At 35.2% G+C, this 27807-nt stretch overlaps 1 pseudogene; it reads left to right on the forward strand.

Annotated features, from left to right (window-relative positions):
* Positions 1–3686: 3686 nt before the first annotated feature.
* On the forward strand, positions 3687–27200 carry LOC115981410 (annotated as a pseudogene).
* Positions 27201–27807: the final 607 nt, after the last annotated feature.

Here is a 27807-nt window from a genome sequence, read left to right on the forward strand (position 1 = left end):
ATAACTTTAATCCCTAAAGTTCATAGTCCTGAATATATTTCACAATATCGCCCTATAAGTCTCAGCAACGTTTTGTACAGAATTTTTTCAAAAGTTTTGGCAAACAGGTTGAAAAAAATTCTTCCCAACCTAGTGTCGGAACAACAAAGTGCTTTTGTGAAGGACAGATTGATTTCTGACAATATTATGGTGGCTTTCGAAACCCTCCATTATATGAGGAACCATAGTTCGGGGGAGACGGGGTATATGGCACTTAAACTGGACATGAGCAAGGCGTATGATAGGGTGGAGTGGTTGTATATGGAGAAATTGATGAAGAAGATGGGTTTTGGAGACACTTGGGTAAATTTGATGATGCAATGTATTTCAAGGGCTACTTATTCTGTTTTAATTAATGGAGAGCCACATGGTCACATCACACCTTCACGGGGGCTGCGCCAAGGAGATCCTTTGTCTCCTTACTTATTCTTATTATGCACAGAAGGGTTTCATGGCTTGTTGAGAAAAGCAGAGGAGACTGGAGATATAAGGGGTGTTTCTATTTGTAGAAGTGCACCGAAGCTAACACACCTTCTTTTTGCAGATGACAGCCTTATTTTTTGCAGGGCAAAAATTAATGAGTGTGAGAAGCTTTTGGAGATCCTAGCCACTTATGAGCAAGCATCGGGGCAACAAATAAATAGAGATAAAACTACTCTATTTTTTAGCAAGTCCACTTCCCATCAAATGCAAGCTTCAATTCAAGCAGCCCTTGGAGTACCCGTGGTCAAGCAATATGAGAAGTATTTGGGATTGCCAAGCTTCATAGGGCGAAAAAAGAAGGATAGCTTTGCTAACATTAAGCAAAGAGTCTGGAAAAGGCTTCAAGGGTGGGAAGGCAAGCTCTTATCACAAGCGGGGAGAGAAATTTTAATTAAAGCAGTGGCTCAAGCTTTACCTACCTACACTATGTCATGTTTCAAACTACCGGTTACTCTGTGCCATGACATTGAAGCTCTTATTCAGAAATTTTTTTGGGGGCAGCGAGGAGATAGTCGAAAGGTGCATTGGGTAAGGTGGGAAGAGTTATGTAAGCCAAAGGAGCAAGGAGGGATGGGATTCAAGGACTTGTCCCGGTTTAATGATGCTTTGCTCGCTAAACAAACTTGGAGACTTCTACATGATAAATCCTCACTGTTTTACCGGATTTTTAAAGCGAGGTTTTTCCCAAATTGTTCAGTCATGGAGGCCACTTGTCCAAGCTCGGCATCCTATGCATGGAAGAGTATTATTAAAGGGAGAGATGTGATTAAACGTGGGGCTATTTGGAGAATTGGAGATGGGAAGTCAGCTCATATTTGGGGGGATAGGTGGCTGCCACAAAAACATTCAGCACTAGTTTTATCTCCACGGATAGATGTTTTGGCTGAAGCAAAAGTCCAAAGCTTGATTGATGAAGAACGAAGATGCTGGAAGACTGAGTTAATTGATGAGACCTTGCTGGAATTTGAGGCAACTTTGGTGAAAAGCATTCCCCTTTGCCTCACTGAGCAACCGGATGAACTAATTTGGCCTCACAGTGCTAATGGAGCATACACAGTCAAGTCGGGTTATAAGTTTCTGCAGATGGAATTTCAGAATCAACAACCGGGTCAGTCCGATCCTTTGATGCTCAAGCCACTGTGGAAGGGGATATGGGGTCTCAACGTGCCAAGCAAAGTCAAAAATCTAGTTTGGAGAGTTGTGAAAAACTCACTCCCCACGAAGCAGAATTTAGTTAAAAGAAAGGTGTTAAATGATGACCGCTGTGATCACTGTAAGATGCAGCAAGAAGACACACTCCATGCTCTATACCTCTGTCCGAAGTTGGAGGAAATTTGGCTCTCGGTACAAGCTTGGAACCAGCGCAGTCTAAGGCAAATAAAGAGCATGGTTGATCTTATGGGATGCATTTTGGCGGAGAACAGGGATCCGGAACTATTTGCTATGGTTGTATGGGCTGTATGGAAGAGACGGAATGATATGAGGGTTGGGAAAAGAGGTGAAAATCTACCAAACTTGGTGCAATTAGCTCGAAACAGGTTACAAGAATTTTTGCTGCATAATTATGCAGCAACAGCAGCTATGGACAGACCCCCAATGCAGTGGCAGCCACCAGCGCACCAACAGTACAAGATTAATTTTGATGGGGCACTTTTCAAGGATGAAAACCAGGCCGGAATAGGGGTGGTGATTAGGGACAGCAAGGGGGAGGTGATGGTCTCCTTGGCACAGCGACTTCCACTACCTAGTACAGCTATTGAGGTTGAGGCCTTAGCAGCCAGGCGTGCAATGGAGTTGGCGTTGGAAACTGGTCTCAATAAGGGGGTGCTGGAAGGGGATTCACAGATCCTCATGAACGCTCTGAAGTCAAACTCTCATAGCCTTGCACAGTTCGGTCATATTATCAAGGATATACAGTACTTAGCCTCTAAGTTCTCCATTATTTCTTTTTCTCATGTAAGGAGGCATTGTAATACTGTAGCTCACTCGATTGCGAGGCGGGCACTTTCTTTTTCGTCATTACAAGTCTGGATGGAAGATGTACCACCAGAGATTGCAAATGTACTTCAGGCTGATTTTCATAGCCTTAGCTGAATAAAATCTTCTGATGTGGATTCTCAAAAAAAAAAAAGATGTGGGAATATACAATCTTGCTTGTATAAATGATTTTTTATTTTATTTTATTTTTTTCTGTTTCTTCCCATCTGCTATTGTCCACTGAATTTAGGATAATACATATGTATGGGCTCAAATCACCAATAATTCACTTTTAGATTTGTTACACGGTTTAGCGTTAAGCAGTGCTGTGTACAACAATGGCTAGCAAGGAAAGGCTCTTCAATCCAACTATATTGCTTATAATTATCATGTCGTCCTTGTGGGGTTCGTCAGCGGCCTTAGACACGCTAAAGCAAGGCGATGTTCTTAATTCTTCCCAGTACCTCGTTTCTGCCAAACAGAGGTTCACCTTGGGATTCTTCAGCCTAACTTCTGATTATGACGACAACAAAAGTAACAGTTATTTGGGCATTTGGTTCACAAATTATGAGCAAAACAGATCAGTATGGATCGCCAACCGAAACAGACCTTTTTCAAATGATTCAAGAGCGTTTCTTACCTTTGACCATCTGGGAAAGTTGATGACCAATTCCAGTGGATTTGGAGGTGATACTTTTGTAATATATTCTGGCGGTGAAACTGAAAACACTAGTGTTACTCTACTAGATACTGGCAACTTAGTAGTATCAGAAGTGAACTCCAATGGCTCTATTGGAGGAGCTTGTGGGAAAGCTTCGATGATCCCACTGACACGCTTCTGCCTGGGATGAAATTGGGTGTCAATCACAAAACTGGTCGAAAATTGGTCTCTTACTTCATGGTTGGCACTTAACGATCCGGCATCAGGAGCCTTCACACTCGGGTGGGAACCCAAGACAAGGAGATTGGTTATCAAGCGGCGAGGGGTACCTTATTGGAGTAGCGGTCTGCAGCTGAGCAGCTCGAAGAATGTATCCTTGTTTGAATATATTCACCCCACCAAAGGTCAGGATTACATTATCAATACGGATGCAGAAGGGCAGTACTTCACTTATTCTCTTGACACTGAATTTGACTCGTTGGATCAAGAAAGATCGGCATGGCAGTTACAATATTGGGGCCCAATAATGGATAGAAGTATTTCAATTATGAAGATGAATTTTTGCTATGGTTACGGTATGGAAGCTGAAGGATGCGAGACATGGAATCAACCAGAGTGCAGGCTTATGGGTCGCCAAACGTTTGAGCAAAAATCTGGATTCTTTACACGTATGGGTCCTGATGGTCTACCACAACTTGTAGGCGGTGTTTCTGATAACAGAACAACCATTGGTCCTGCTGATTGTAGAGCTCTTTGTTGGAATAACTGTGACTGTCTGGGCTATAATGGAGACGAAGGAACTGGATGCTTGTATTGGGAAGGAAATTTGACATTCGATCCTGATGATGGACGTTCTCGTTCAATTTTAAAATATGTTCTAACGAAAGAGGATCCTTCAAATAAAGGTTAAGAGTTGAAATAATGCTTTACCTGAAACTACAATTATCTTAGTTATATCTATAATGTTTATATTGTAATTTTAATTGCAATATCACAGTGACGAGGTCATGACTTCATATAACCATGTTCGTGAAATATGTTCTAACACCATTAGTCAAAACAAATTTATGTTTAAAGGCCAAAATGTATACACTTCTTGGGCATTGGGTTAGTTGCAAATTAATCTTTCACTGTTTTTAGGTATCCATACTCGTAAGTAGTGAGACTTGCTTCCGTTGATTTCAGTGGCATAAGTTTGTCGCATGCATTCCTGGTGATCCCTTTATGATAAAATTATATATATTAATATAATAGTAATTTGGAATTTTAACTCAGCAATTAAAAAAAATGGTATATTAAAATTAAATAAAATTCTATTTCACTACTTTCCCACACTTTCTCAACCAAACAGATTAGATCCACCACCTTTTATCAAAATTGCTACTCCCTCCAAAACACCTCTTTCAAGGCCGTCGATGTACTCATTGCCTTGGCCATCCCTATCAAGGTTTCCGACTATGACTCCCTCATCAAATCCACTAGCACCTCTCTTAATACCAAGGTTTTAGACAACACTGCACTCTCCTTGCTTCCTTCATTATTGATGTTGTCCGCTTTTCACCTCCGTTTTTCACCTCCTCTTCACCGCTGTCAGCTTAGAGAGTTTTTGGGAGTTGGAAGAACCAAAAGGTTTTAGGGAACCGAAATTCAATATAATATTTTATTAGATTAATATTCAAATTGAATTTTTTATTTAAAAATGAATTTTATATTATAAAATGGTATCTGCATTTCAATTCCATCATTGATAGCAAATGGAAGTTAGTTCAAGAGTCAATTTTACGAATTTGAAAAACTCAGTAAACGAAGAAAGAATAGAAAGCTTAGTGGGTTAGCAAGTAATCCAAAATCTAGGGTTGGTTTTGCATTTTGACAAGGGAAGTTAAAAAATAAGTTCACTCTAACATGCATATGAACATCAAATTATTACTGACTGCTTAGTGTAAATGTTGAATTGTATTCCTTTAAAAGGGAAACTATGCCCAATTGGACGAAATAAATTTACCTTCAAAATGGTTTAGGGAAAAATAATGTGGTAATTGAAAAGATCACTCATGTATATTAATAGTCTTTTCTATTAAAAAATATGTATTTTTAGTCACATGATATTTTTAATTTATGTGACTTGTTTGAACAATAAACATGAATAATCTTATGAATCATTACGTAGTGAATTAGAGGAGATTGATCCAAACATAGTTTGGTGGAGAACTTTGTCCTAAATCAACTAGCTTAAGGAAAGCCATAGATTTTTCCCTTTGTTATGTTTTAGATTATTGGCCTTACATAAGAAAATTTAAGAGCCAAATTTCCTTTAGCCAAAGAGGTCCAAATTCCTCTCCTTTGAGTGTTTCTCTTAGCGTTCAGAATTACCTTTTGAGAGTTTCTTGCCTTGAGCTTGAACGGCTGAACTGTTAATTCTTTGCAACCACAGAGTTAGTTCTTCGACAATTAGTCGTCGTTATTGATTATTACAAGTCCAAGATATTGCAGACGAGGTTCATTCATAGAGAAAGTTCATGTGGAAGAGTTTGCAGACGAGGTTTTGTATGTATGTAGGTTGTTTACCCCAAAAAAAAAAAAAAAAGGCTAAGTTGGTTATTATACCTATTGCTTCTAGTGAATTTTGTAATCAAATATTGGAATCTTCTGTAACCCTTTTGATGGGATTGATGAACTCACCATTTGATGGGACTGACGAACTCACCTTTCTTGGACGACCTCATTGAGACCGACGAGGCTGTCCTCTAAGACGAACTAACCACATGTCCATATCACTAACGAAGGTAACAAAACCATTCAATACATCCAATAATGTCTCGAGTGGTTACAAGACCAGCTGTACAGACCGTTGGATGCCTCATTAAGGCACACATTACTAAGCATGAGACGTTATCAAAAGAGACATTAAAACCACATTAACAACCACAACGGCTAGGGGCTGTGGGAGCATATATAAAGCCCTCACAACACCAACACAAGGTACACAGACACACCTCAAAGCATTTCTAGTTATTCTGATACTTTGTTATTTCCTCAAAGTTCTCTTATACTGACTTTGGCATCAGAGACGTTATGGCAGGCACCACACCGGTGTCCACCTTAAGGGAGCTATCTTACCAGTTTCACAGTAACACCGACGAAGATACGGCTCCATCTGGATGAACCTACAAGACTGACGATTTGCTCTTCATCACCTTTGATAATTTTTTTTCTTCTTTTACATGTTCAACGACTATAACTTTTGTCCAAACAAACAGAGACTGTGAGACGCCATACATAATACATGATCTTATCATGAAAGGAAAATAAATATGATTTTATTTGTACATATAAACAGATGATAAAAAAAATAAGAAATGGATTGCACCAGTTATCGTAACTGCTATACTTGTGCTTTTCTTGGGCGCTTATGGAGGAGATATCGACGACGAGGTATATAATCACAAATAATAATTTATTTATTTATTTTTTCTGCATTGTGTTCAAAACTTTGTGCACAATTTTGTGAATGACTAGTATACTTTGATATTACATAACAAAACAGTTGACGTTGAAAGCAGTGAAGAGAAACAACTACTTGAGCTCACAACACCTGATAGATTATTAGATGTAGTTGAGCTTGAAAAAGACAGAAATGCAAGACATAACATAAAAGTGTTCAGCTTTGCATGTATTGCAGCAGCTACAAATTACTTCTCACCTGACACTAAGCTTGGAGAAGGTGGTTTTGGACCAGTTTATAAGGTATGTTTCTAGAAGAAAAAAAAAAAAAAAAAAAAACTTATTAGGATGTTTAATTATTAGCTTATGATTGACAATGTTGACTAATCTATGTTGTATAAACTAAAGGGAGCATTACCTAAGGGGCGAGAAATAGCAATAAAAAGGTTGTCAAGAAATTCCGGACAAGGATTAGTGGAGTTCAAAAATGAGCTTATTCTTATAGCTAAACTCCAACACATGAATCTTGTCAGACTCCTTGGATGCTGCTTTCAAGGAGAAGAAAAGATGTTGATTTATGAGTTCATGCCCGACAAAAGTTTGGATTCCTTTCTCTTTGGTTAGCATTATTCTCACTTTATTCTTATGCAATTTTACATATTTTTCATTGAATATATCATCAATTTATTCATGAGTATAATGAAATTATCATAGTTCACTATTCCTTGTAAGATAGATCCAACTAAAAATTATCTATTGGATTGGAAAAAAGGAGTCAATATCATTGAAGGGATTGCTCAAGGACTACTTTACCTTCACAGACACTCAAGGTTAAAAGTAATACATAGAGATTTGAAAGCTAGTAACATTTTGCTAGACGAAAACATGTGTGCCAAAATATCTGATTTTGGTATGGCAAGAATTTTCAAGCGTGATGGATTGGAAGCAAATACTAATAGAATTGTCGGGACATAGTAAGTTAAAACTTGTTTATTTTGGTAGTTATATGAATTAGTTGTTCTTACAACTCAACCTTGTTTATTTTGGTAGTTAGATGAATTAGTTGTTCTTACAACTCAACTAATCCATTGGTTTTTGTCTTAGTGGTTACATGTCCCCTGAGTATGCCATGGAGGGTATTTTCTTTGAAAATTTTGATGTCTTTAGCTTTGGTGTTTTAATACTTGAAATTATGAGTAGAAAGAAGAACAATAGCTTCTATAATGTTAATGGCCCACTGAACCTCGTAGGATATGTAGGTTTTTGAAGCTTATTACAGATTTAGCTATCTTCTTCACCATTTTCTTTTTTCTCTTTCCAAAATTAAATTTTGATACAAATGATGCCTATTTAAGGCATGGGAGTTGTGGCAAAGAGATGCTGGGAAAGACATAATGGATCCAACTTTAAAAGATTCATGTCCTACGCACCAATTGCTAAGATTCATTCACGTGGCTCTCTCATGTTTAGAAGATAGTGCGGCGGACAGACCTACAATTCTAGAAGTTATTTCTATGCTTGAAAATGAAACTATGCCACTTCCAATTCTTAAAAAGCCAGCATTTTTCACGGGAAGCAACGTCAATAATGAAGATTTACAGAGAAAAATGTCAGAAAACTATTCAGTAAATGGCTTGTCTATTTCTAGAATGGATGCAAGATAGAGGTATGACTTCCACAACTATGCATTTCTATATAGTTACACTTTTTTCCCCTTTTAAAATATGATAAAAATAAACGAAAAATGAAATATTACAAAAATAATTCAAAGGAAATTCAAACCAGTATTTACATTCCCCATAGGGAAAATTATTTTATACACTTGAAGTATAACAAGGTGATGCTCTTTCCTCTCATATAAATAGTGGATCTCACAATGAATTTAATTAGCATGAACCACTATTCATTTTTTTTTTTTCTGAATGAACCACTATTCATCTAAGAAGAGTACCACATTGATCATCTTAGTACAACTGAATTGAACAATTATTCCATATCATTAAACCGACATGGTCTATATAAGTTTCAATGAAAAAAAAAAGTATTGAAAAGTAGATCCAGCAAAATCTGAACTGAATCCATTAGTTCATTCAAATTCAGTGGATAAAAACAAGAATAAATAGGAAACCTTGTATTTGACCCGACCACTCAAGCAAGTAGGGTAGGATTGACTGAGGGTTACACAAGTACCCATTTCTTCTTCTTCTTCTTCTTCTAAAGAAACCCCGCCCCTAATTTCCTTTTATTTTAAATTTTAAGTTATTATTTAAACCATTTATAGAATAGTTATATTTCAAACTTTTAAAATTTTCTTTATTGTAAATGAAAATATTAATAATATTACTCTCCAACTTAAGTTACATTTCTTGAATATAAATATTTTTGGTATTAGATTTAGAACTAAAATAAAGTATTTTTTTGGGTAAGTTTATTACAGATTTTTTGTGTGCGATTTATTATTTTTCTTTACCTATCATGTTATATTTTATTCTTAAAACTTTTTATATTTAATTATTTTATAAGTCATTAATTTTATTCATATTTTATATATGACAGGTGAACTCAAGGATGATCTTTGGACCAAGGTATCCAATTTTTATTGTCCTTTTGTGAAATTATTAGAGTAATAAATTGTTAAAGTTACTAGTTTGTGTTTCTTTGTTGTATTGAAAGAAATATAAAAAGAGTTTGTCAAAATTTCTTATTTATTGTTTGTATGTGAAAAAAATAAATAAGAAAGTTTGCCCATCTAAAAGCAACCGCATTAGTCCTTCCAAAATAGAAAAAACAAACAATTTTACACATTTTACCCAAAAATTAACCCACGTTAGTGGAGCTAAACTTGTGCAAATTTTCATTGTTGCTACAGTAACTGTATATATTTACACGGCTACTGTAGCTTTGCATTTCACTTTGAACTTTTTTATTCTTTTTTCTCTCACCAAGTCAGACTGTTCTCAACTTCTCTCTCTTTTCCTCTAGCTAGGGCTGTCCAACGGGCCAGAGACCCGATCAAACCGACCGAATCCGACCGAACTGAAGCCCAACGGGTGGATCCAAATGGCCTGGTCGGTCGGATACGGGTCTACTTTCTTTGAAAACCGAAATTTCGGTTCGGGTGGCAAGTTGAAGAATCAGACACCCGTATAAACCGACCACCCGAAGTGCATTTGAAATGTTTTTAAAATTTCTCTCCCTCCATGTGTCTTCCTCTCATTGGTAGAGAATCTACCACCTTATCTTTCAAAAATTATATTTTTTTCAGCCCTCACCGATTTTAAGGCAGAGTGATAAGGTTTAAAAATTTTCCCAACACATGTCTTTCTCTCATTGGTAGAAAATCTACCACCTATCTTCAAAAATTATTATTTTTTTCATCTCATTAGTTTCTAGGCAGGTTGTATACAGCTGGCTTGCACGTAAAATAAAAACATCAACTCAAACTAAAAATAAAAAATTCCGGATCTCTCACCTCTTTTCTTTAGTTCCACTTTTCACTTCTTACTTTTCAAGCTCTCTCCAGTGTTGAGCGTCTCTTTCTCCAGTTGCGCCTTCATCATCGTGTCTCTACCTCACTATCTTTACACCGTGTATCTACCTCTATTGTCTTACTGACGGAGTACCAACGCCTTATGGCAACACAACGAAGCTCCTAAGAAGAGACTAGTGGTGGTCTTCCTTATAGTTGATTGCTGGCACGGCTTTAGCAGTTTCCTTTTTCATTTTGCTGGCATGGGGATATTTTTTAGGTGGGTTGTATTGTTTTTGAAAATGGGCCTCTCCTTGTAAACTTTTTCTATGTAAACTCTTTTTCTCTTTTAATAATATTCCTATCTTTTATCTAAAAAAAAAATTTTATAGTTATTGATTGGATTTGTTTAGTCATAGATTTGAGTTATCAATTCACTTAGCAAACTCAAAACATTAACTAAAAAAATTAAAACCCAAACTTAAAATAAATCATTTGTTTGATATATTTTATTGATAATTTGTTTTATATATTTTGTTACCTTATCTGTATTTCAGACCCGCCAAACCGACGGTTCCAACCCGCCCAACCGATGACCCGAAACGTCTGGTCCGACCCGTATGTTTGGTCGAGTACGGGTTTAATTTTTAGTCACCCGACTCCAACGGGTCGAGTACGAGTCAGCTCCAAACCCGATCCGACTCGACCCGTGGACAGCCCTACCTCTAGCTCCAAAGCCTCTTCTTTCTCGATCTCACACACACTCTCTCTTTGTCTAAGCAACAATCATCTATGCCTATCTTTGAAAGATCGTCTCCTTGATTTTGCTTCTCTAGGCTTGGAGTTGGAGATCACACTAAAATATTTTATCATCTTCATTCTTGGGTTTCTAAAATTTTCTGGTTCATAGATGGAGTTTTGGTGTGTGTGGAAGTTCAGATGTGGTAATTTAGGTGTATGAGTGACCTTTAGAGTTTGCAGTTTCTCTCTTTGTCATAGTATATAACCTCAAATTGTTGGGTTTTGGGTACGATTTATTGGAAATTTTGTTGTGTTTTGGGTTTTGTTGGAAACGTAGAAGCTGGGTTTTGAAATTTGAGAATCATAAAAAGATGGGTTTTACGTTTTGATATTTGAGAAGTTGGGTTTTATTTAAGCTTTGTTGGAAATTTTGTGTAAGATTTGATTTTTGAGATGGCTTTTGGGTTTTGCATGAAATTTTGGTTGGTAGGGTTGTGAGAACGTACGCAACAAATTATTTGAAAACAAATATTTGAAATACATCATCTGAAGTTATCTTTATCCTTAATATGAATTTGAGATAAGAACTGGTTGCATTTTTATCAATTATAGAGGTTGATTTAGAGTTGGAGTCTCTGTTTTATCCTAGAAGGGGTGGTATGTGTGCAAATTGGGGCTGGTTTTTGGCTGAGGAGGGGAGAGAAATTATTTGGGAGAACAATAAATAAAAATTAATACTTAAATGAAATGTGGTGCAAAATAGATAATCTGATATAGAGTGTTTTGAAAAGTGGTTGTGTAAAACAGAAAAAGTGAGTTTTTATGCTTAAATAGATAGAAAATTTTGCAAAGACTAATACGAATGCTCTAATATAAGCAGATTTGCATTGAGGTTTTGACTTGCATTGAAATTTGCGAGCCTTGACTGTGGCCTAAGTTATTGGTCAACCATAAAGATTGGATATTTCACTAAGAGCATCAACATTAATTAATGGTGCCAAAAATTTAGCAATTAAGCACCACAAAAGTCTACTCTTTCGGCAAAAAGTTTTCAGTTTTAGCTAAATAAGCTGTTTTTCAACGGACCCTCCATTTCCTCGTAATATCCAAAATACCCCTTATCACACACAAAATTACCATATCACCCCCATCCGATAATCTCTCTCAGTCTCTCATTTTGTCACTCTCACTCACTCACACATAACAAAACTAAAGAAATCTCAAAAACCCTAAAACAAAAACCAAACATCTCAAACTGGTTTGAAAATTGAAATGAAAACACTCACAAACTGAAACCTTAAACCCTTAAACCCTCTCTCTCTCTCTCTCATCAATGGCTTCTCAAATGGCGATCCTAACTTGAACCCGAACCCGAACCCTCTTCAAATCCCCCACCACCAAATCCATCACCACCTTCACATTTCTCTCCCAAGAACCCCAACTTGTCGAGTCAACTCACCCTCGCCACCGCCGCCACCACCAGCAACACCTCTACCTCCAAACCCAGCTTCAGGTAGCCCACTCTACAACAAGAACTGGCGCAGCCCAATCGCCAACTCGCCCAACTTGTTATCCCTGACTTAGTCCCTCATGCCCTTGGGGTTTCTCGCGCAATCCCTGAACTCTCGCATCCAAGCTCTCTCCCAAACCCTAGATGTCGAGGGCATTATGAACTTGTTCACCAATTGGATGGCTTCACAACGCTGGGGCGAGATGAAGCAGTTGTTTGAGTTTTGGATTCGGTCCTTGGATCGGGCTGGGAAGCTGAATAAGCTCGATGTGGGGGTTTACAACAATTACTTGAGGGCTAATTTGATGACCAATGCTTCGGCGGCCGAGTTGCTTGATCTCGTGGCTTAGATGGAGGATTATGAAGTTGTGCCTAACACCGCGTCGTTTAATTTGGTTCTTAAGGCTATGTATAAGGCTAAGGAGACTGTTGCTGCAACTAAATTTTCTAGCTTATTCAAACTTTCTTGCTACATAATTTAGTGTTGGCCGGTGGGTTCAATATGTTATCAAAATCTAGGCAAAATAAAAAGTGTAAATTATATCATTTTTGAAAGACATCCAAACTAAAACACGTGCCCCATTATCTAATAATGTGTGGATTAATCTTGCAAGCAAGGGTTTGATTATTGTGCACATTTTGTCTTGAATTCTTTGCTTTTGTACAAAGTTCGTTGGTCCTACCATACAGCGAATGCCACGTGTTATAGGTGATCTAAATTATGAATTTAAATATAATAGGACTAATTGGTTTGTTTCACATACAATACATGTGAGCTTAATTCAATTTCAATCCTCTAGGCAAATAAAATGCCTATACTTGATGGGAAATATTGCCTTTTTTTAGACAAATATGAATTAATCGTTTAACAATTATTCCAACACTTCAAATGGTGAATTCAAATAATTTAACTATTGATTTAGCAAAACAATAAAATAAAATGAACTATTGCTCTACTTCTAAAAACTCCTATTGATACTTAACATGAGAAACATGCTCTAATCCTATTGAGACTTGTTTAACCCACTTGAGATTAATAAAAATTGGTAAGGTAAGAATCATTGTGGGATGGAATGCCTTCTTTGATGAGTTAGTAAGATGGTGCAAGTTTGGTGAGAAGTGTAAGACTTACATGCATGTTATATATGTGATTGAACAATAAAAAATGTTTCAAACCCATTTTTCTCATTTTTGAGATAAGAAGGGTTTGATTTGCGTCCAATGCACTAAAGTATTAAATATGATATAGATATGACATGTGTCCAAATATAATCGTGTGTTGCTCTCGTGTGTTATTTAGTATTAAACATGACACAAGTACATTATGTGTCCAAAAATGATAAAGTGTCGCTCTTGTTTGTTATTTAGTGCACTAAACTGGAACTTTTGCCCATCTAATATAGGCAAATTTGCATTGAGGTTTTGACTTTGCATTTCAAGCCTTGACAGGCCTAAGTTACTATTCAACCATAAAGATTGGGTATTAGCCCAAATGGCTAGAAAGCTGTTTCACTAATAAGTAGGTAGTTTGGTGTCCAAATCCAAAACCTGATCGAGGCCTTGCCATTTGCCAATGTTCAGAATTAGCAAATCGAGATCCTTGTAGCCAGCTCTGTAGAATTGACTCTTCCTATAGAATTATATCATTGAACAAAGAAATAAAAAGTGAGTTAGTCACAGTTGCACCAAATGAGCCCAGCTTGTACCATCATAGGCTTGTGAAGCTTAGCGAGTTCTTGGGCCCCGGTGCTTGGAGCTCTCTGAAATTTATCAATGTCTCCAGAACTGTCCATTCAAAACTTAGGCCCAATCAAACTATCCATAGAAAGAATAAGGAGACATAATCTCTATTTGTATTTTGAAATTTAAAGATCAGTTTTATTTCTTTATTATTTATTATCTCTTATTTAAAAGGATATAGCATTTATGTCAAGTATATCTTTAAGGCCAATTATCAATTTACATAAATAGTGGAATGTAAAATAAACATTGTAGGCAAAATAATTTTTTTAAAGTGGAAAAGCAAATAAATATTTGCCACTTTTGGAGAAAGCATACAATCCTTTAATTGTGGGTGGTGATCTAGTGATTATTGGGCTTATTCACAATTGGCTTAGGGTGGAGGTATTAAGTTTGAATCTCACAATAGAAAGTGTTTAGGAAATATCGCACGCTCTCAGTTCAATGCTGAATGACTCTAGTGCTCTCGTGGGGTTGAGATTACAGTTATATTGCATCAATTCTTCTACTTGCAGGCTTAAATCCAACGGGTAAGATGCTATTATGAAAAAAAAAAAAAAAAAAAATACCACTCTACTCACTTCCGCAATTTACAGTCACATTAAATCCAAGAGATTATAAATGGAAAGAGGCCCAATTTTATTGCCCCCCCCCCCCCCCCAACAAAAAAAAGCCTCATTGGGCCGGTTTATGAGCTGTCCAATGGACATTCCTACTAAAGAGCATTAAGTCATTAACAATGCAATGCTAGCCAAGAAAGATGGTCATCTATATTGGCCAAGTGCACCCAACTCAGCTACCCAGGGACAAAATTGCTTTAGGGCTGAGGGAGGCCATGGTGCCCCCCCCCCCCCCCCCCCCCCCCCAAGCCTTTGAAAAAAAATCTTATAGTATATATATTTACACAAAAAAATTTACTTTAAGCTCTAAAATTTATATACTTGGCCCCCCTCCCCCAAAAAATTGACAAGATGACCCATAAATCTCAAAAATAGATAACAAGAAAAAATCTTTTTTTCAAAAAACACATACCCAGATAATAAGAAAAATCTTTGGACAAATCATAAATATGGTCTAAGCAAAAACAATAACAACAAATCAATTACAAATCCTAGCAAAACAAATCAGAAAAACCCCAATAGCTTGTACCTAATTTCTCCTTCTCATTTGAGAGCTCTATGCATCTCTCAAATGACTTCACCTCATAAACACAGAGACAACTCTTATATTGTTGATCGCTCCATCTACACACTAGTTAATCACCAATAACTTGGATCAGTTGGTGTCTTTAACTCATCAGTGGAAAAAAAAAATTATCTATTTTTTGAATGGTAGATTTTTTTTTTTTTTTAATGTTTTATTAACTTTGGGACACACTTGGCATGCATGTGTGAGATTAGTTAACTTTGGGACACACTTGGCATGCATTTGTGATTTAACTAAATTAATATAATGACGGGAAAAGCTTTATTATTTACTTAGTTAAAAACTCAAAGTTACCATCCATTATCATGTGATTGTTTAATAGATCTTTTTTCTTTACTATTTTTTCAAACTTGAAATTTTTCAAAGGAAAAATTCTCAACCTTACCAAGACACCAATAATTGTCTTACCCTTTTTTACACTAAATACTAATACATGATATTATTAACCATTATTTTGGCTATTTTATTAATATAATGCTTGACATAGATTTGAACTTTTAACTATAGTTTTTTGTACTTTTCTATTTTTAAGAATCTTTTAACTATACATATAGCATTATGAAGTTATTAGTTATTGAAGCATGTGAAAAGAGTACATATATATATATATATATATATATATCTATTTTTTTTTAAAATTTATAATGTTGATAGAATAAAAAATCAAACTATTCTTGGTCAGACCTTGAAAGTATTAGGACGTGCCAATTGACTTACAAAACTCTTGATTATAAATTGTCATTTGTGATTTTTTTTTCAAAATAAAAAATACAAATAATTAAAAAATTGATGCTAATAATGCATTGTTGTCAACCTCTAGTATTGATATTTCAATTTTTTAAAATTTTTGAACAAATAACTTTGACCCCCTAAATTTGAATCCTGGTTCCGTCCCTGATAAACTGCTTTTAATATTTGGTAGAAAAATGGTGCTTTTATCACACATCTCCCGCTCAATCATAATTATTAACTTCATGTCATTTGATTGTGAATAGTAGATTGAGACCATATATTTTGTGGCTAGCTAGCCTCCCAAGTTTCCTAGCAAAAGACTTTTTCTTTGTTATTGACTTACTGCTACGTTGGGTTAAGACTTACAAGCCTTATTGCTCATGGTACAGTACAATTCTGTTGACTTGCTTTTCTATGCTCTCTATTTACTTCTTGATCAGCTTTCCTCTAATTGCTATTTTCTTCTTTTTTGATCAAAGTAACATCCCCATCATTTTCATTAATAAAGAAATGAAATTACAATATTTGAATATTGAACTACGTGTTTTTGATATTTGAACTACGAGATTTTGATTTTCATGAATGGTACGACATAATGTTTGAATATTTCACTCGCGACTTGGCCTAAGTCGCGAATGACTTGTGAAACCCAGTCTTTTAAAGACTCTTCAAATTCCAGCATGTGTTTCTCACGTGGCCTATTTCGCAAGTTGGCACTCGCGAGCTAGTCGTGAAATCTTCATTTTCACAGAATCTTCACCAAACTCTCACACACAACCCTTACATTAAATCCCACAAAAATGTAGGGAAATGATTGAACATAATTACAATCAAATTTGACATGGAATTAAAGCCAACAAAAAACATAGTTGTAAATCACAATTTACAAAACTCTTGATTATAAATTGTCATTTCTGATTTTTTTTTTCAAAATAAAAAATACAAATAATTAAAAAATTAATGCTAATAATGCATTGTTGACAGCCTCTAATATTGATATTTCAATTTTTTAAAATCTTTGAACAAAGAACTTCGACCCTCCTAAGTTTGAATCCTGGTTCCGTGAGCTACCACACATCCAATCTTGGGACATCATAGGCGTTCAGTTGTACTATGCTTCGTTTTTATATCACAGGCAGACCAATAGACCCAAAAAACTGAATCACGTCAACCTCACTAAGGTCCTCTTTGAAGGGGTTAGGGTCGACTTTGTCAATGGGATAGGGGCATAGACAAAATGTGAATTCTGGTTAGAGGGAGAATTAATGGAGATTGGACTAAACAAACAAATATATATATATATATATATATATATATATATATATATATATAAATAGACACACACAAAGAAGAAGAAGACGAGAACAAAGGAATGTGGCGAGTTGAGGGTGATGGCATGGCATATTCCGGAAAAATGAAAAGTTTGAAAAGGTTAGATATTTGATTTTTTTTTTTTTTTGAGAGAGAGAGAGATAGTAATGTCATGCAACTAATCTCGCAATTCAAGCCATTTTCTCTCCAACTCCAATCACTTTGTATATGGGGAGGTGTCAATTTAGTTATAAGATCCTTGGTATATTTGAAAAGTTTTATGCTGAAAAGACGTTAAATTTGATAGGTTGTATTGGGCTGAGGTGGCACAAAAGCTTATGTAAACACATTTTAATGATGTGTTTATTTTCTTATTGGCCAGTACTACAAGGTCAGCTCTTGGATAATGGATTACCTAAGTATTTCCTTGAAGATATAACCCAACATTTACATTCATCATTCAATTGAGGAAATCTTAACCTAATTTGATATTTGCTACCGAAATTAAAATCACCATATTTAACAAATGTCAAAAATACTTCTAAAAAGAAACAAAGAAAGCCAACACAAATCAAACAATAATCTCAAAATTATGGGACATCAGACTTGACTAGGAACTATCGAAATCAACCATTAATTATTATTATTATTATTATTATTTATACAAGATAGAATTTCTACCCTAGTCTAATCTAAGTATATATGTGTGTGAAACTCCCTCCTAGAGACTTGAACCCCAGCACTTGCCCCCCACACCCCACAAGCATTTATACTTGTGGAGTGACCACCACACCAAAGGTGCACGGTGGTAAATTAACCATTAATTATTGAATTCAAATAACCTAAACCATGCATGCCCATAGCAAAGTCAAAGAAGAGTATGTGGCATAAATATACGCGATGATTAAGAAATTGGATTCAATTTCCTTATGGGACAAAATGGTATTGCCGAGCATTCACATTGATGAGTTAGAAAAAGTGGTAAGATATACACATTTTGGTCCAAAAATTGTCCATATCAGTGGGTATATAGATGCGTAAATATACCATCTTGCTTGTGAAAATGATTTTTTAATTATTTTTTTCTCTCTCTTCTCATTTGCTATTGTCCACTGAATTTAGGATAATATATGTATGGGCTCAAATTGTTGGGGAAAAATCCTAATCCCCTCTTTGTCTATGTGTGAATTAAAATATATAATTACCAAGCAATAGTAATATTATGGAAGCAAAAAAAATTTCAGCAAGCACCACATAAACACAATCACACAAGAACACAAAATCTTACGTGGAAAATCATTCAGTGTAGAGGGAAAAACCACGGGACAGCTTCGAAAAATATCCATTATGAAATAGAGATTACAACTATCAAGTTTATGCTAAACTTGAGTCCACAATAAGTAGTAAATACAATCTCATCACAAAGCCAGTAGCAAAATCTTCCTCTGAATACTCTAACTCTCCATGGTTGTAGCACTCAAAAACTCCATGAGACCTCCACCAATTTATCTTCCTTATGTGTAACTTGAGCAAAGAAAAATGTCTTCTTTTTCTTTTTTACTCTATCACACTCTTACTGTGTTTCTCTCTATCTTTTCGGACTGCACCTCTCAAGTTGAAGCTCTCCGATCTCTTTTCTGTGTTTCTTGCTCAGTCTGGAACTCACACATAATAGCCAAAAATGACTGTTTTTCTTCAGCTTCACACAAGGCCGAATGGCCTTAGCTTCTTTCTTTTCTTTTTCTTCAGCGTGTCCAACACGCTTTGCATCACTTCTATTAAAAGAAGTCAGACTTATCACAAGTCTTGGTCATTTCTCAACAAATGAGAAAGCTAGCTTTGAAGACTTTCGGAACAAGCTCATAAATAAGCTTTTGACAAATATGTGTGATGGAATCCAAGGGTGTCACATGTACCCAACACAAATCACCAATAATTCACTTTTACATGTGTTACAAGGTCTAGTGTTAAGCAGTGCTGTGTACAACAATGGCTAGCAAGGAAAGGCTCTTCAATCCAACTTTATTGCTTATAATTATCATGTCATCCTTGTGGGGTTCGTCAGCGGCCTTAGACACGCTAAAGCAAGGCGATGTTCTTAATTCTTCCCAGTACCTCGTTTCTGCCAAACAGAGGTTCACCTTGGGATTCTTCAGCCCAACTTCTTATTATGGAGACAAAAAAAACAGTTACTTAGGCATTTGGTACACAAATTATAAGGAAAACATAGTATGGATCGCCAACCGAAACAGACCTATTTCAGATGATTCAAGAGCGTTTCTTACCCTTGACCATCTGAGAAAGTTGATGATCAATTCCAGTGGATTTGGAGGTGATCCTTTTGTAATATATTCTGGTGGTGAAACTGAAAACACTAGTGCTACTCTACTAGATACTGGCAACTTAGTAGTATCAGAAGTGAACTCCAATGGCTCTATTGGAAGGAGCTTGTGGGAAAGCTTCGATGATCCCATTGACACGCTTCTGCCTGGGATGAAATTGGGTGTCAATCATAAAACTGGGTGTAATTGGTCTCTTACTTCATGGTTGGCAGAAGATGATCCAGCATCAGGAGCCTTCACACTCGAGTGGGAACCCAACACAAGGAGATTGGTCATCAAGCGGCGAGGGGTACCTTATTGGAGTAGCGGTCTGCAGGTGAGCAGCTCGAAGAATGTATCCTTGTTTGAATATATTCACCCCACCAAAGGTCAGGATTACATTATCAATACGGATGCAGAAGGGCAGTACTTCACTTATTCTCTTGACACTGAGTTTGACTCGTTGGATCAAGAAAGATCGGCATGGCAGTTACAATACTGGGGCTCGATAATGGATAGAAGCATTTCAATTATGAAGATGAGTTTTTGCTATGGTTACGGTATGGATGATGAAGGATGCGAGACATGGAATCAACCAGAGTGCAGGCTTATGGGTCGCCAAACGTTTGAGCAAAAATCTGGAATCTTTACACGTATAGGTCCTGATGGTCTACCGCAACTTGCAGCCGGTGTTTTTGATAACAGACCAACCATTGGTCCTGCTGATTGTAGAGATCTTTGCTGGCATAACTGTGACTGTCTGGGCTATAGTGGAAAAGAAGGAACTGGATCTGGATGCCAGTATTGGGAAGGAAATGTAACATTCAATCCTGATGATGGACGTTCTCGTTCAAGAATTTTAAAATATGTTCTAACGAAAGAAGATCCTTCAAATAAAGGTTAGAATACGAAATAATGCTCTACCTGAAACTACAATTATCTTAATTATATCTATAATGTTTATATTGTAATTTTAATTACAATATCACAGTGAGGTCATGACTTCATATAACCATGTTCGTGAAATATGTTCTAACACCATTAGTAAAAAAAAATTATGTTAGAAGGCCAAAATGTATACACTTCTTGGACTTTGGGTTAGTAGTTGTTTTTAGGTTTCCATACTCATAAGTGAGACTTTCTTCTGTTTAATTTCGGTTGCACAAGTTAGTCGCATGCATTTCTTGCGACCCCTTTATAATAAATTTATATATACTAATAAAATAGTAATTTGGAATATTAATGCATCAATTAAAAAAAATGGTATATTTAAATTAAATAAAATTCTATTTCACTTTCCCACACTTTCTCAACCAAACAGATTAGATCCACCACCTTTTATCAAAATTGCTAGTGCCCTCCTCTCCAACAACATTCACCCCATTGTCATCTTAAACTCCCTCCAAAACACCTCTTTCAAGGTCGTCGATGTCCTCATTGCCTTGGCCATCCCTATCTCCACTAGCAGCTCTTTCAGTACCAAGCTTTTAGACAATACTGCACTCTCATTCCTTCCTTCACTATTGATGTTGTCTGCTTTTCACCTCCTCTTCACCGCTGTCAACTTAGAGAGTTTTGGGGAGTTGGAAGAACCAAAAGGTTTTAGGGAACCAAAAAGGATCCATGTTTGAGAGAGAGAGAGAGAGAGAGAGAGACAGGGAGAGGTTTTTCCCCAAATTCAATATAATATGAATATTTTATTTAAAAATGAGTTTTATATTATAAAATTAATGGTATCTGCATTTCAATTCCATCATTGATAGCAAATGGAAGTTAGTTCAAGAGTCAATTCACGAATTTGGAAAACTCAGGAAGTAAAAGAAAGAATTGAAACCTTAGTGGATTAGTTTGCAAGTAATCCAAACTACTCTAGGGGGTGTTTTTGCATTTTGGCCTTATGTTAATGTTAGTATATAATCATTACCGCCAGAAAGGAAGGAAAGTTAAAAAAATAAGTTCACTCTAACATGCATATGATCATCAAATTATTACTGATTGCTTAGTGTAATGTTGAATTGTATTCCTTTGTTAGACTTTACCACTTCATGCATATGAGTTAAAAGGAAAACTATGACCTAATAGACCAAAATAAAAAAATCCTTCAAAATGGTTCAGAGAAAAATAACGTGGTAATTGAAAAGACCACTCATATGTACTTTTAGTCTTTTCTTTAAAAAAAAATTTTATTTTTAGTCACATGACATTTTTAATTTATGTGACTTGTTTGAACACTAAACATAAATGATCTTATGAATCATTACATAGTGGGTTAGAGGAGATTCCTCTAAACTTATTTTGGTGGAGAATTTTCTTATAAATCAACTAGCTTAAGGAACTCCATAGATTTTCCCCTTTGTTAGGTTTTAGATTGAAAGTTCAATTAGTGTGTAAAACACTAATGAATGTTTAGACCCCTAATTTCAAATTAAACCAACACAAGCTTATACTCAAACAATATATATGCGGAATAATAGGTACATGCAAAAACCCAAACAAATAAACAACTCTACACCATATCTAATCACAACACAGTAGCAATTAAAAGATAAGAGTAAGGGTTAGAGAAATGCAAACACAAAGATAACACTTGCACGTGTTATCGAAGAGGAAATCAAAGAACTCGGCGAAAAATCTCTCCGCCGCCCTCCAAACAGTAAAATAATCCACTAGAGAATAAAATTGGAGTACATGAATAACAAAAGACCCTCCGAGCCTAGTCTACCCAATATACTTGAGCTTTCCAAGCTCTTGCTACCAACTGATTAAGCCTAACCATGTTTTCTCTAGCTTTTCGGATCCAACAATAAGCCCATTGCATCAACCAAGTGAATTGCTCATCTTTGAACTGCTTCCCAAGTACCAAAATACCTCCTCACTGATATGGCTATGGTGCGATAAAGCTTTGGCTAATGAACCTCTTAAGGGTATGTCAATGGAGAGGGTGAAAGTAGAGAAATTTGGAGAATCAAAAGTCTAAGATTATGGATGAGTCAATCTTAGTTTTCTTTAAGGTTTCTCTTTCAAAATTCTCTTTGAAAGCTCTCTACATTTCGTGGGTATAAAGGTATTTATAGTAGGGTACGTGAGGAATGTGAAAAGTCATTTTTTTTGCAAAACAGGGCATTCTGGTGACTCACTCTTGCAACTGGAACAAGTCGCGAGTTAACTGCCGGGCCAGATTGTACTTTTTGTTCTGTAGTGCTCCAGCTATTGCGACCCTTCAACTTCGTGCATGCTTCACACGTGTGGCATTTTGGCGAGTTGCCAGTCGCGAGTCATTCGTGAGATCCAATAGCTAGAATCCTCTTGAATGCACACACTTGAATTTCTTCACACTCTCTCACACACAACCCTTACATTATTCCCACCTGAATACAGGGTATCTAATTGCTGAAATTACAAGCAAATTTGGCATAGAATAAAGCTAACACATGGTTGAATAAATTCAACCTTACATTGATTACTAGCCAAATTCTTGTGTCAAAACAAAGTGTTATGAGGATGTTAATGTAATCATGTTTGGTTTTTATTAAATTCAAGTCAAGAAGCATATTGAAAATTTCAAGCTTCTAAAGATTTGTTTGAGCAAAAATATTCTCACTTGAGCAAACTTTGAATAAAGTTTGGTAGACCTCCCCTTAATCAAAAACTTAATCAAATGTTTGCTTGACCTTTGCTTAATTCTCGCTTGAGTTAATTTTTTTTCATGCCACTTGTTTAAATTAAATTTCCCTATATAAAACAACCCTTACTATATAGAGAGATAGACATTGCTATACATGAGCAAATTTAAGAGCCAAATTTCCTTTATCCAAAGAAGTCCAAATTCCTCTCCTTTGAGTGTTTCTCTTAGGATTTGTTTGGATACCGCTTATTACTGAAAACACTGTAGCAAAATAATTTTTAAATATGTGAATAATGCCGTAGGACCCAATTTTAAAGTTTTTTTTTTTTTTTTTGTGCTGAATTTCGTACTTTCGGATCCCGTGAACAATGCATGGGACCCATGAAAAAACGCTGGACATAGCTGAAAACACTTTTCAGCTCTATCCAAACTTACACTTAGTATTCAGAATTACATTTTGAGAGTTTCTTGCCTTGAACTTGAATGGCTAAAACTCTTATGCTATGTTTGGAAGTATTGAGAAAGAGGAGAGTAGAGGAAAGGACAGTAATGGAGAGGAGAGTAGAGGGGAATAGTTATCCTCTACATTGTTTGGATATTTTTAAAATTAAGTAAGGGGGAGGGGAATAATTTAGTCTTTTTTATTTGTAATTTTGTTAATATGGTAAGGGTAAATTTGATAATTCATTTGGTCAAGCATTTTTATGCTCTACTTTCCTTCCAAATCTCTTCAATTTGGGGGAATTAAAAATAAGGGGTTAGAAGTAGTTCAAACCCTTCCAAAGCTCTCCCTCTTCTTCCTTAAAAAACATCCAAACAAGGTAATTAAATTACTCTCCCTCCCTCTACTCTACTCTCCTTCCTTCCCCCAATATCCAAACATAGCATTAATTCTTTGCAACCACAGAGTTAGTTCTTCGACAATTAGTTGTTTTTGTTGATTATTAGAATTCCAAGATATTGCAGATGAGGTTCGTTCATAGAGAAAGTTCATGTGGAAGAATTTGCAGATGAGGTTTTGTATGTATGTAGGTTGTTTACCCAAAAAAAAAAAAAAAAAAAAAAAAAAACGCTAGCTAAGTAGGTTATTATACCTATTGCTTCTAGTGAATTTTGTAATCAAATCTTGGAATCTTCTGTAACCCTTTGATCTTTTTTTTTTTTTTCCCTTTTTCGTGTTCAACAACGACTATAACTTTTGTCCAAATAAAGGAAATAAGAAATGGATTGTACCAGTGATCGTTACTGCTATACTTGTGCTTTTCTTGGGAACCTTCAGCTTATGAAGGATATATCGACAACGAGGTATATAATCACAAATAATATTTTATTTTTTGCATTGTGTTCAAAACTTTGTGCCCAATTTTTTGAATGGCTAGTGTACTTTGATATTAAATAACAAAACAGTTGACGCTGAAAGAAGGGAAGAGGAACACCTAATTGAGCTCACAACACCTGATAGATTATTAGATGCAGATGAGCTTGAAAAAGACGGAAATGCAAGACATAATATAAAAGTGTTCAACTTTGCATGTATTGCAACAGCTACAAATAACTTCTCAGCTGAAAGTAAGCTTGGAGAAGGTGGTTTTGGACCAGTTTATAAGGTATGTTTCCAAAAAAAAAAAAAAAAAAAAAACTAGTTAAGATGGTTTTTAGCTTATGATTGACGGTGTTGAATAATCGATGTTGTATAAACTATAGGGAGCGTTACCTGAAGGGTGAGAAATAGCAGTAAAAAGGTTGTCAAGAAATTCAGGACAAGGATTAGTGGAGTTCAAAAATGAGCTTATTCTTATAGCTAAACTCCAACACATGAATCTTGTCAGACTCCTTGGATGCTGCTTTCAAGGAGAGGAAAAGATGTTGATTTATGAGTTCATGCCCAACAAAAGTTTGGATTCCTTTCTCTTCGGTTAGCATTACTCTCACTTTATTCTTATGTAATTTTACATATTTTGCATTGAAAATATCATCAATTTAATTATGAGTATAACGAAATCATCATACTTCACTATTCCTTATAAGACAGATCCAACTAAAAGTTATCTATTGGACTGGAAAATACGAGTCAATATCATTGAAGGGATTGCTCAAGGACTACTTTACCTTCACAAATACTCAAGGTTAAAAGTAATACATAGAGATTTGAAAGCTAGTAACATTTTGCTAGACGAAAACATGTGTGCCAAAATATCTGATTTTGGTATGGCAAGAATTTTCAAGCGTGATGGATTGGAAGCAAATACTAATAGAGTTGTTGGGACATAGTAAGTTAGAACTTGTTTATTTTGGTAATTAGATGAATTAATTGTTCTTACAACTCCACTAATCCATTGGTTTTTGTCTTAGTGGTTACATGTCTCCTGAGTATGCCATGGAGGGCATTTTCTCTGAAAAATCTGATGTTTTCAACTTTGGTGTTTTAATGCTTGAAATTGTGAGCGAAAGGAAGAACAACAACTTCTATAATGTTAACGGCTCACTGAACCTCGTAGGATATGTAAGTATTTGAAGCTTATTACAGATTTAGCTATCTTCTTCACCAAAATTTTTTTTTTTTTTCACTTTCCATAGTGTTGATACAAATTATGTCTATTTAAGGCATGGGACTTGTGGCAAAGAGATTCTGGGAAAGACATAATGGATCCAACTTTAAAAGATTCATGTCCTATGCACCAATTGCTAAGATTCATTCACGTGGCTCTCTCATGTTTAGAAGATAGTGCGGCGGACAGACCTACAATTCTAGAAGTTATTTCTATGTTTAAAAATGAAACTGCGCCACTTCCTATTCTTAAAAAGCCAGCATTTTTCACAGGAAGTAATGTCAATAATGAAGATTTACAGAGAAAAGAGTCAGAAAACTATTCAGTGAATGGCTTGTCCATTTCTAGAATGGATGCAAGATAGAGGTATGACTTTCCACAACTATGCATTTCTATGTAGTTACATTTTTTCCCCTTTTAAAATATGATAAAAATAAACGAAAAATGAAATATTACAAAAATAATTCAAAGGAAATGCAAACTAGTATTTACATCCTTCCTAGGGAAAATTATTTTATACCTTTGAAATATAACGAGGTGGTGCTTTTTCTTCTTACATAAATGATGGATCTCATAATGAAATTAATTAGCATGAACCACTATTCATTTTATTTTTTTTTTTTTTTTTTTGCTGAATGAACCACTATTCATCTAAGAAGAGTACCGCATTGATCATCTTAGTACAACTGTATTGAACAATTATTCCATATCATTAAACCGACATAGTCTCTATAAGTTTCAATGAAAAAAAAAGTATTGAAAAGTAGATCCAGCAAAATCTGAACTGAATCCATTAGTTCATTCAAATTCAGTGGATAAAAACAAGAATAAATAGGAAACCTTGTATTTGACCCGACCACTCAAGCAAGTAGGGTAGGATTGACCGAGGGTTACACGAGTACCCATTTCTTCTTCTTCTTCTTCTTTTTCTGAAGAAACCCCGCCCCTAATTTCCTTTTATTTTAAATTTTAAGTTCTTATTTAAACCATTTATAGACTAGTTATATTTCAAATTTTTAAATTTTGAATTTTGAATTTTTATTGACTTGTTTTAATTTATACTAAAGCCATATTAAATTTTCTTTATTGTAAATGAAAATATTAATAATATTACTCTCCAACTTAAGTTACATTTCTTAAATATGAATATTTTTGGTATTAGATTTAGAACTAAAATAAATTAGTTTTTTTTTTTTTTGTAAGTTTATAACAGATTTTTTGTGTGCAATTTATTATTTTTCTTTACCTATCATGTTATATTTTATTGTTAAAATTTTTTATATTTAATTATTTTATAAGTCATTAATTTTATTCATATTTTATATATGACAGGTGCTCTCAAGGATGATCTTTGGACCACGGTATCCAATTTTTATTGTCCTTTTGTGAAATTATTAGAGTAATAAATTGTTAAAGTTACTAGTTTGTGTTTCCTTGTTTTTTTTTTTTTTTTTTTTTTTTGAGAATCGTATTTCTTTATTGGATTGAAAGAAATATAAAAAGAGTTTGTCAAAATTTCTTATTTATTATTTGTATGTGAAAAAAATAAATAAGAAAGTTTGTCAATCTAAGAGCAACCACATCAGTCCGCTTCCAAATAAGAAAAAGTAGACAATTTTACACATTTTACTCCAAAAATGACCCACATCAGTGGAGCTAAACTTGTATAAATTTTTATTGTTGCTACAGTAACTGTGTATATTGACACAACTACTATAGTTTTGCATTTCACTTTTAACTTTTTTATTCTTTATTCTCTCACCAAGTTAGATTGTTCTCAATTTCTCTCTCTCTTTTCCTCTAACTCCAAGGCCTCTTCTTTCTCGATCTCACACACTCTCTCTCTTCGTCTAAGTAACAATCATTTATGCCTATCTTTGAAAGATCGTCTCCTTGATTTTGCTTCTCTAGGCTTGCAGTTGGAGATCACACTAAAATATTTTATCATCTTCATTCTTGGGTTTCTAAAATTTTCTAGTTCATCAATGGAGTTTTGGTA

The sequence above is a fragment of the Quercus lobata genome, chromosome 3 (assembly GCF_001633185.2).
Source record: "Quercus lobata isolate SW786 chromosome 3, ValleyOak3.0 Primary Assembly, whole genome shotgun sequence".
Classification (NCBI taxonomy): Eukaryota; Viridiplantae; Streptophyta; class Magnoliopsida; order Fagales; family Fagaceae; genus Quercus; species Quercus lobata.